The 9,498-nt window shown below is 38.5% G+C and overlaps 1 pseudogene; it reads right to left on the reverse strand.

Moving 5' to 3' along the window:
• Positions 1 to 648: 648 nt before the first annotated feature.
• Positions 649 to 2,047, reverse strand: LOC101698875 (ubiquitin carboxyl-terminal hydrolase isozyme L5 pseudogene; annotated as a pseudogene).
• Between the last annotated feature and the right edge of the window lie 7,451 nt (positions 2,048 to 9,498).

Below are 9,498 nucleotides of genomic sequence, written 5' to 3' on the forward strand. Positions count from 1 at the left end.
AAGAATATACTACAATATTAATTTATAAAATAAAAACCCGAGCAACTCCCAAAAGAGAAAAAATAATTCATTATGAACAAATTGTACATGACTCTTAGAAACTGTAGGCTCTACTAATTTTGTTCAAATTAGCATAGAAGGTTCTCTACTACCACTGCCATGTTTTTTTTAAAGCAGACAACCTGAACTGTCAAACCTATAACTTTCAATAAAGATACAGCTAACAGCATGAATAAAGGTTTCCAAATGCAGAGAAACACCAAAATTCTTTAAGGTTTACAATTTGTTCTTAACCTGAAATTCTGTTTTGAAGTAATATCCAGACTTCTCTAGATAATTACACAATTAACTCCAAACACTTTAAGAAAGTTTGGTAAAATAAAATTGGAGTATTTAGTACCTTTTCTATTGGCATCAGTGAAAATCACTAGAAACTGTAGTTTCATTCTTTTCAAATGATCTGCATGAAAATCAAATAACTAGTAAAAGATAAAATTCAGTTTTAAGAGTCTCAAAACATATCAAAGACAGAAATATTGATTTTTCCATTAATAAGAAACAGAAGATCCAACTTAATTTAGAGCTGACATTTATAAATTGGAAGCTAAAAAAAAGCAAAATATCAATTAGAACAGTAACAAGTAGAGAATATCATTTGTGCATTTCCAAGGTTCTTGACTACAGTTATATATCCAGAGTACCAACAAGAGTTCTCAGCTCCAATGTCAAATAATAGAATTTGGCCAAGCACTCTTAGTATCACTTTTATTTAATATGTACTACATGCACATGATGCAGGTGGGGAAAAAGTTTATGGATCCATGCATTACAGACAAGACAGACTGGTACTTTTGCCAAACGTGCACTGAGTCAATTAGGACATTGCTCAAAGTTCCTTAGACTTAATGGTTTCCAGGAGAATAAGTTTAGACGCAGAGCTGTGTACACATCCCAAAGTATCCTCTTCATTTAGTTTCCTGAGCTTTTTTTGCATTCTGTTTCTCTTTTGCCTTTTCTACAAGTGGTATTAATTGCTGGTGTTCTCCTAAAGTCTTTAACAATTCCATAATGAATGGCAGATAATTGTGCTTCCTTCTGATATTTTCAATCTTGTATCTTTTCAATTTTTGTACTTCTTCTTCAATAAGCATCTGGTTTTTGGCAACTTCTGACTGAATAGCACTTAACATATTATTACCCTGATCTGTATCCATAGGTTCCTCCTCTGCAAGTTGTCTTTGTAACTCTGCTATCTTCTGTTCATGTATCGTTTTTCTGTCAGACACAATAGCCATTAAGTTAAATCAAATTTCACCTTCACTGTACTTTTGTATCCTTTTTTCTATGACTGGCCTTATTGCACTAATCCAGTCATCTTGATTGCATGCACCTAAATCAATCGGTCCTTCTCTTAATCCATCCAATTCATATAGCCTTCCATTAATAGGAACATAGCTGACAAAGTGAAAAGCATCTTCTTCTTTGGCCGATGTCTTTGCATCGAATTCAAACATTTGTTGTCTGGCAAAACTGTTGTGCACTTGTCGAATCACATCTGAATTGCTCAATGCCAAACCTTTCATAGCCTCATCAAAACTTTGTGAAAATTCTTTAAACTCTGACAATGTCTCTCCTAAATGGACATCTTGATGGGTACAGTTCAACAGCATACTGACAATGGCTTGAGTAGCACAAGCATTATTAATTACCTGCTTGGCAAAAAAATATTGTGTCAAGTCTGGAGTCCTGAACCACAGAGCCTGCTGGTTCTTCTCCTGGTTGCCACTTGAAAAGAAAAATTAACCCATGAACCGGCTTTAATTTTTCAAAATTCTCAGGCTCTAAACTCCATATTTCTTCTACTTGGGCACCTCGGCAACCGAATCCTTTAATGAGCTCGGTGAAGACCCCGGGGTCGCTTTCCATGAGGCACCACTCCCCGGCATTGCCCGTCATGGCCCTGGACACACACCGCCCCGCTCCACTCTCGCACTCGGGGCCGCCCCCCGTAACCAGCTGCCACCGGCCAGTTCTCTGCAAACCCTCCGAGGAGCTAGCCAGCCCCACGTCACCTCTTAGTGTATTCTTTTTCTCAAGCCTGCATCACACACTGGGCAGGTGGGTACTGGAACCTGACTACAGGAAAGCTCCACCACCAGCTCACTATGAACTGAAACTTTTACAAGCTGTAAGCTTAAAAAGAATATATATATGAATATATATGAATATATATGAATATATATGAATATATATATGAATATATATGAATATATATGAATATATATATATATATCTTGTGGGTGTAAGGTATTTTATCTCAGCAACAAGAAAGTAACTAAGACAATATCCAATCTGACAGGTGCACAAATATCAATACAGAAATACCAGAAGTATGAAAAAAACAAGGCTACATGACTCCTCCAAATGTCCATAATTTGTTGAGAATGGAATGTAAAGATAGTTAAGTGGATGTAATGCTGACAAAGAATTCAAAAGACTGATTCATAAAGTGATTAATGACTTCAAAGAGGTTACAAATAAACAGTTCAATAAGGAAGACAATGCAGGATATTGAGGGACAATTCAACCAAGATATTGAGAGTCTAAAGAAAAAGCAAGCAGAAATCTTGCAAATGAAATGCATAATAAATCAAATTAAAAAGCTCAGTGGAAAGCCTCACCAATAGAAAGAATCATGTAAAAGACAGAATTTCAGGGCTTAAAGACATTGCTGAGAAATTAGTACACACAAATACTAAAAAAAGAAAAAAATGAGAAATTATGAACAAAACAGCCAAAAACTCTGAGACAGTTCAAAGACCAAACTTACACATTTTTACTGTAGAAGAGGGCTCTAATATAGACTAATGGCACAGAAAAACTATTTCATGAAGTAATAACAAAAAAAAATCCCAAATCTTGGGAAAAATATGGACATCAAGATAAAAGGACAGAACACCAAACAGGCATGACCAGAAAAGAACCTCATTAGGATAAAATATAGTTAAAATGGAAGGGTACAGAACGAGAAAAGAATATTGAAAGCTGCAAGAGAGAAACACCAAGTCACTTACAGAGGCAAGTCCATCAGAATAACTTCAGAAACCTCTGCAGAAATCCTAAAGGGTAGGAAAGCATGGAATGATTTATTTCAAGCCTTGAAATATAAATTGCCTTCCTAGTGTACCATATCCAGCAAAACTATCTTTCAAAAGTGAACGAGGTGGGCTGGGAATTTAGCTCAGTAGTTCTGCCGCCTGCCTCGCATGTGCAAGGTCCCAGTACCAAAAAAAAAAAAAAAACTCAAACAGGAATAGAAGCCTTCCAAGATAAGCATAAACTGACCCAGGCATGGTGGTACATATCTGTAATCCTAGGACTCAGGAGACTGAGGCAGGAGGATTGCCTCAAGTTCAAGACCAGCCTGGGCTACATAGTGAGTTCAAGAAAACTTCTACTCTGCTGGTGGGAATGTAAATTAGTACAGCCTCTATGGAAATCAGTATGGGGTTCTTCAAAGAATGAAAAATAGAGCTACCATTTGATCCAGCTACACCACTCTTTGGTACATACTCAGAGGAATTAAGGTAGCATACTATAGGAATACCTGCAAATAAAATAAATACATAAAAAAGAATACCTACATGTCTGTTTATTCCAGCACAATTCACAATAGCCAACATATGGAACCAGCCTAGGTGCCCCGTCAACATGGATAAAAACTATTATGGTATATATACACAATGCAGTGTTACTCCACCATAAAAAACAAAATCATGTCATTTAAGCAGAAAAATGGATGGATCTGAAGACCATCATGTTGAACAAAATTAGCCAGACTCAGACAAACATTGCATGTTTTGCCTAATATGTGGAATCTAAAAAAGATGACAAGAAAATAGAAGGGAGACTATTACTAGACAGGAGGAAGGGAATAAAGGGGAGGCAGAGGGAGTAAGAGTGGGAATGGGAAGATGAATATGATAAAAATATATTAAATATACTATATGAGGGGAGTGCCAGGTGAGGCAGTAATGAAGAATATGATCACAGTATGTTATGTACACATATAAATCAGACCCATTAATCTGTATAACCAATAAAAAGTTTTTAAATAATAAAAGATTGAGGGCTGGGGATTTAGCTCAGTGGTTCTGCCACCTGCCTTACAAGTGTAAGGTCCTGAGTTCAATCCTCGTTACCAAAAAGAAGATTGAAAATTAAGAAGTAGGGTCAGGGATTTAGCTCAGTGGTGCCACGCCTACCTTGAAAGCACAAGGTCCTGAATTCAATCCCTGGTACCACAAAGAAAAAAAAAAAAAATCAAGAAGTAAAACTATCTTTATTCACAGAGGACATGAACTTTGAATATAGAAAATTCTAAGGAATTTAGTGGGAAAAACTACAAGAATAAACAACTTCAGCAAAGTCACAGGATACAAGAGCAATATACAAAATGAATTGTTTCTCTGTACAAACAACTGTGAAAATGAAAGAAAAATTCCATTGTCAATATTATCAAAAAGAATAAAATGCTTAGGAATTTAACAAAAAAAATGCAGCACTTTTATATGGAAAGCTACAAAACTTGGTTGAAAGAAATTAAAGATTTAAATGAATGGAAAGACATCTCATGTTCAAAGTGGAAGATATAACAGTACTTCCCAAACTGATCAGCTGATTCAAACTCCCAGCTAAGCCCAGCATGGTGGCACACACCTGTAATCCCAGCACTTGAGAGGCTGAGGCAGGATTGCCCTGAATTCAAGGCCAGCCTACACAGTGAGTTCAAGACGAGCATAGTGAGACCTTGTCTCAAAAAAACAGTAACAATATTAATAAGATGACTGAATGTGATTTAAGTGTCTCTGCTATTCTTTCTTTCCTAGGATAGACCCCAATAGAATATAGTATACCCAAAATACCATAATTTTTAAATTTTTTTATTTTTTGTGATACATAATCACATTTAATTTCAGGAATTGGTACATATACATATTGGATCTTGATCATTTCTACTCCCCTTTCTTCTCCACCCTGCCTCCTTCCCCCACAATTTAAAAGTACTAAAAACAATGTGAGTAGGCCATCTGTTTTCAATTTTTAGGGTGTTTTTTCCTTGCTAGAGGTGGAACCCAGGGCCTCGGGCATTCATGCCAGGTAAGTGCTCCATCACGGGGCCACACGCTGACACTGGCTCATCCTTCTTTTGTCTGCAAGATTGTATAACAGACCAATCACTTGTATTGCAGAAAAACGTTGGGAACAGAAATTTAATTTAAAAGGTTGTTGGTAATTATTTTGTATCTTTTTAGCAAAAACAGAACTGAGGAAAGAAGTTAACGGCCTGAGCATTGAGGTAAAGATGGATAGAGACAAGCAGTTGGAGTTAATAAAGTCAGAGCACAGCTCTTTCTTCATGTCCTTAAATTGTTGCTTAAGCTTTTCATTGACATTTTGCGAAAAATCATTAAGTCAATTTTTGATTAATTTAGGCTTTTAGATGCCTCTGTATGCCAAGAATGCCTTCCATTGTTTTCAAGGGGTTTCTGATCCTTCTTTCCTAAGGTGCCTCAGAAGTATTTTCTTTCCCCAGCACAGGGGATCAAATCTCAGGACCTACACACTCTGGCAAGCATTCTACCAATCTGCTACCTATAAATACATAATTTTATTTCTACATCTCCTATCTATAAATACATAATTTTATTCAACTAAAACCTTCTCTGTTATGGTAACATTACTTCTGGTTTATCTTGGGTTTCTCATTTGTTTGTTTTAGACAAGTTTCTCACTATGTAGTCCAGGCTGCCCTTGGACTTGCTATGAAGTTGCTGGCATCAAATTTGTGATTCTCCTGCCTCAGCCTCCTGAGTGCTAGAATTACAGGCATACACCACCATGCTTGGGTTTTTATTTTTCCTTTTTGATCTAATTTTGTTATGTAATTATATAAAACACATGGTTTCAAATTATAACAAGGAATATTTACATCTTAATTTCATTCCTATTACCTTTACCCAGTTCATTCCTTTCCTCTGTAAACATATTTACTAGTTTTTTGGTTTATCTTTTTATTGCCCTTTGAAAACTCAAGAAAATACACACATGCACTCATATTTCCTGTGTCCTTTAGATAAAATGTGGCATACTGTTCACTCTGTCTACACCTTGCTTTTCTGTATAACATATTGTGGGGATTACTCCATAGGGGCACAGATAGATATCTTCCTCAATCCTTTTTATAGTTGCAAAAACTTATTTTGCAGCTATATTATATTTTATTCAAACAGGCACTGCTGATAGGGTTTCAGTGCTCCTTTTGCAAACACTATAATAAATAAACCTTCATTCTGTATTTTTGCCAGTAAATTTTTGGGATACTCCTAGAAGGTAAGTGCATACATAAATTTGTATTGATACTGCTAACTTCTCCAAAGGGATTGTTAGTTACAATAATCTTTTAACTATTTCCCTTTTACACTCTTGTCTACCTACAACCAATTCTCCCTCTTATCTTACAATGCTCCTGCTTAATCCTTCAGTGGCTTCTCACTGCATTTAGGATAAAACCCCTCTCTTCACAACACCTGTAAAAATGTAGAGCATAGTCAGGTGTGATGACCCATGCCTCTGATCCCAGTGCTCAAGAGGCTGAAGCAGGAAGATCATCACAAGTCTGAGGCCAGCCTGAACTACACAGCGCGACCCTGCCTCAAAAAACAAAAAGTCAAACCAAAATTTAAAAATGTAAGAGCATGAGCATCTTGTCTTGGTATCAAGTTAGAATTAGGTTTAGCTACAAGCAACAGAGATCCAAACTAACAATAGTTTTAAGGAGACAGAATTTTACTTCTAAAACAAGTTCAGTAGAAGACCATCCAACCCTGGCATGGTGTTCAGCCTCAAAAATTCTTCAGGACACAGTTTGGTGTGTCTTACTCAAGTTGACAGAATCAGTTGGAAAAACAGAATTGAACTGAGGGACATTTGCCACTTCCTGATCTGGTAGAAAGGTGGAGTACACAGTTGTGTATGTAAAAGCAGAGAGAAGAGCAGCTTTGGAGGAATGCCAGTAACATCTGTCCCTGAAGGTGGTAATTCTAAAGAGGAAATTAATAGATTGGGAGTATGTGAACTCAACTTTGGATGATGGAGAAATGCTGTGGCTGCCATCCTGGAGCATGCGCCCATGGATCGAGATGGGTCCCCAGACAACAGCGCCACATAGCACCCCCACTGAGAGCCATGCAGAGGCTGAGTCTAAGCAGATATTCCAAAAGAAAGACTAGGGCCTGGCACAAAATCATGGAGAATGAGGCTGTCAGCCACAAGAACAGAATTCCTGATGAAGACCAGGTTTGGTGTAGTCAAAACTGAGTCTCTCCCATCTATCAGGGAAGTGATGAAGAAGAGTAGCAAAGCAGACAGGCTGGATTGGGAAGACACATGAGAATGTACACAGCAGCAGCAGAAATTTAGTAAGTGCTGGAATTGTTTGGATTTATGAGGTACTCTCAAATATGCACCTCTATTATAATATGTATCTGACGTATATTTCCAGATAACTAAAATAGTAATACTATGATGTAATATTTACTAATTTCCATGATAGAAGCACGGTTCTAAGCCTAATACTCTCTAGTCATGCCATATCCTTGGGGTTGGGAAGATTCAGAAGTACAGTATCCCTAGACACATCAAAGGATTTCCTTTGTTTAATCAATATCATCTATTACACTTTGGGTATGAAAGTTCAAGTCAGTGACAGATGAACTTAGGCAATAGATTAAGCAATCCTGCAGTGCTGTGAATACGAGTGGGGTCCTGGAACACCATGGATGTCATCAATAGGTCATAGAACCCTGCTGAGGCCTTAGTGATAACTGGTATCATACCAACAAGGATATCATAATGAGCGTTACGAAGGAGAAGAAAAAACACCAGCAGAAACTCTTAAAACGACCTGTGAAGAAGTCAAGGGGTACAAGAGGAAAGTTGGATTTACAAGATGTTCTGCAGGGTAGAGCCAAGGTACTGGCCCAAACTCTAGGCCACAAAGCGGCAGGCAGTTCTTCCTCAACCTCAGGGAACTTCTCCCATGAAGACAAATTCTTGGATGCAGAACTGCACAACTCTCCAGAGGATGCCGCTGAGACACATGAGATGGTCCCAAGTTCAAATCTGGATGCAGGAGAGAATTTCTCAGTCCCAGAACATTTGCTGTGCATCCCTTCTTCAAGCAAGTGCATTCCTATGGACCAGGATGGTCCTGGATCCTCCAAGAGGCTTTTAAATCAAGATTTGATGGAGAGGGAGAATTTCTCCTTCATGGAACATTCCCACTTACCTTCCTCCTTGGCCAATAACCCCTCAGAGTCTGCAACATCTACTGAAAAGAAAAGAGTCCTGAATGTTTACTATAAGCCTGTCCCAACGAAAAGGGGTATGGCTTCCTTGGGGGATACAGAAGATTTGGAGCCCCCCACAAAGATGACAAGAATAGCAATAATTGCCTTTCCTGAGAAGATCCCTTCAAAAGCCAGCCTCTCTCATATGTGCCTAAGAGACGTCCTAACTGACAGTGAAAATGGCTTGCATGGGGAAGGCCAAGAGGAAAGGGAAGAGGCTGAGAAGTCACCTGAGCATCTGGCCCGGGATTCGGTGCTGGAGGACCTGTACAGTGGCTTTAGGTACATGGGCTGCTGCCAGGTCTTCCCCAATATGCGGATGCTTAAGAAACACCTGGAGGATGGGGTTGAGGGTGGTGGTTCATGTCTTAGTCTTGCATTTGCCAAACTAAAGAACAAAATGAAGCAAAGCAAGAGAATCACAGAGGAGGAGAATAGGAATATAACAACATCTGGAGGTGATATGGAGATACTTTTCAGGTTCTTGTTAGTTTTGGCTTTTTGTAGTTTTTTGTTTTACTATTATAATAAATAGAAATTAAATCATTAAAAAAAAAATTCTTCAGGACACGAGCTCAAGGCCATGCTCTGCCATCCCTATGACCTGACCTGCATCCCCATGACCTAACTGAGCACTACAGTATGAGTCATTACATCAACCTTCCAGGCAGCAAAGCTGGACACAGAGATGAAAAAGAAAAGGGGCAAGGAAGGCAGGCACAGTGGTGCATGGCTGTCATCCCAGCCTCTCTGGAGGCTGAGGCCAAGTTCAAGGTCACCCTGGGCAACTTAGACTCTATCCCAAATGTTTTTAAAAAAGGGGGTCTGGTAGGCTCGATATAGCTAAGTAGTTGAGTCTGAGTTCAATCCTCAATACAAAAGGGGAGAGATCACAAAGTGTACACACACCAGCTGTTGTTTGTTTTTTGAGAGTCTTGCAATGTAGTCCAGGCTGGCCTTGAACTTCCAATCCTCCTGACTCAGCCTTGGGTGCTGGGGCTACAACTGTACACCACTACACCCAGTTGTCCGCTGCTTTTTTAAAGATTTTTAGATACTCTATTCGTATCCCCTGGGTTAGATTTAC

Source organism: Heterocephalus glaber, unplaced genomic scaffold, assembly GCF_053883595.1.
Source record: "Heterocephalus glaber isolate CG9 unplaced genomic scaffold, H.glaber_assembly_v1.0 deba00001600, whole genome shotgun sequence".
In the NCBI taxonomy this organism is placed as follows: domain Eukaryota; kingdom Metazoa; phylum Chordata; class Mammalia; order Rodentia; family Bathyergidae; genus Heterocephalus; species Heterocephalus glaber.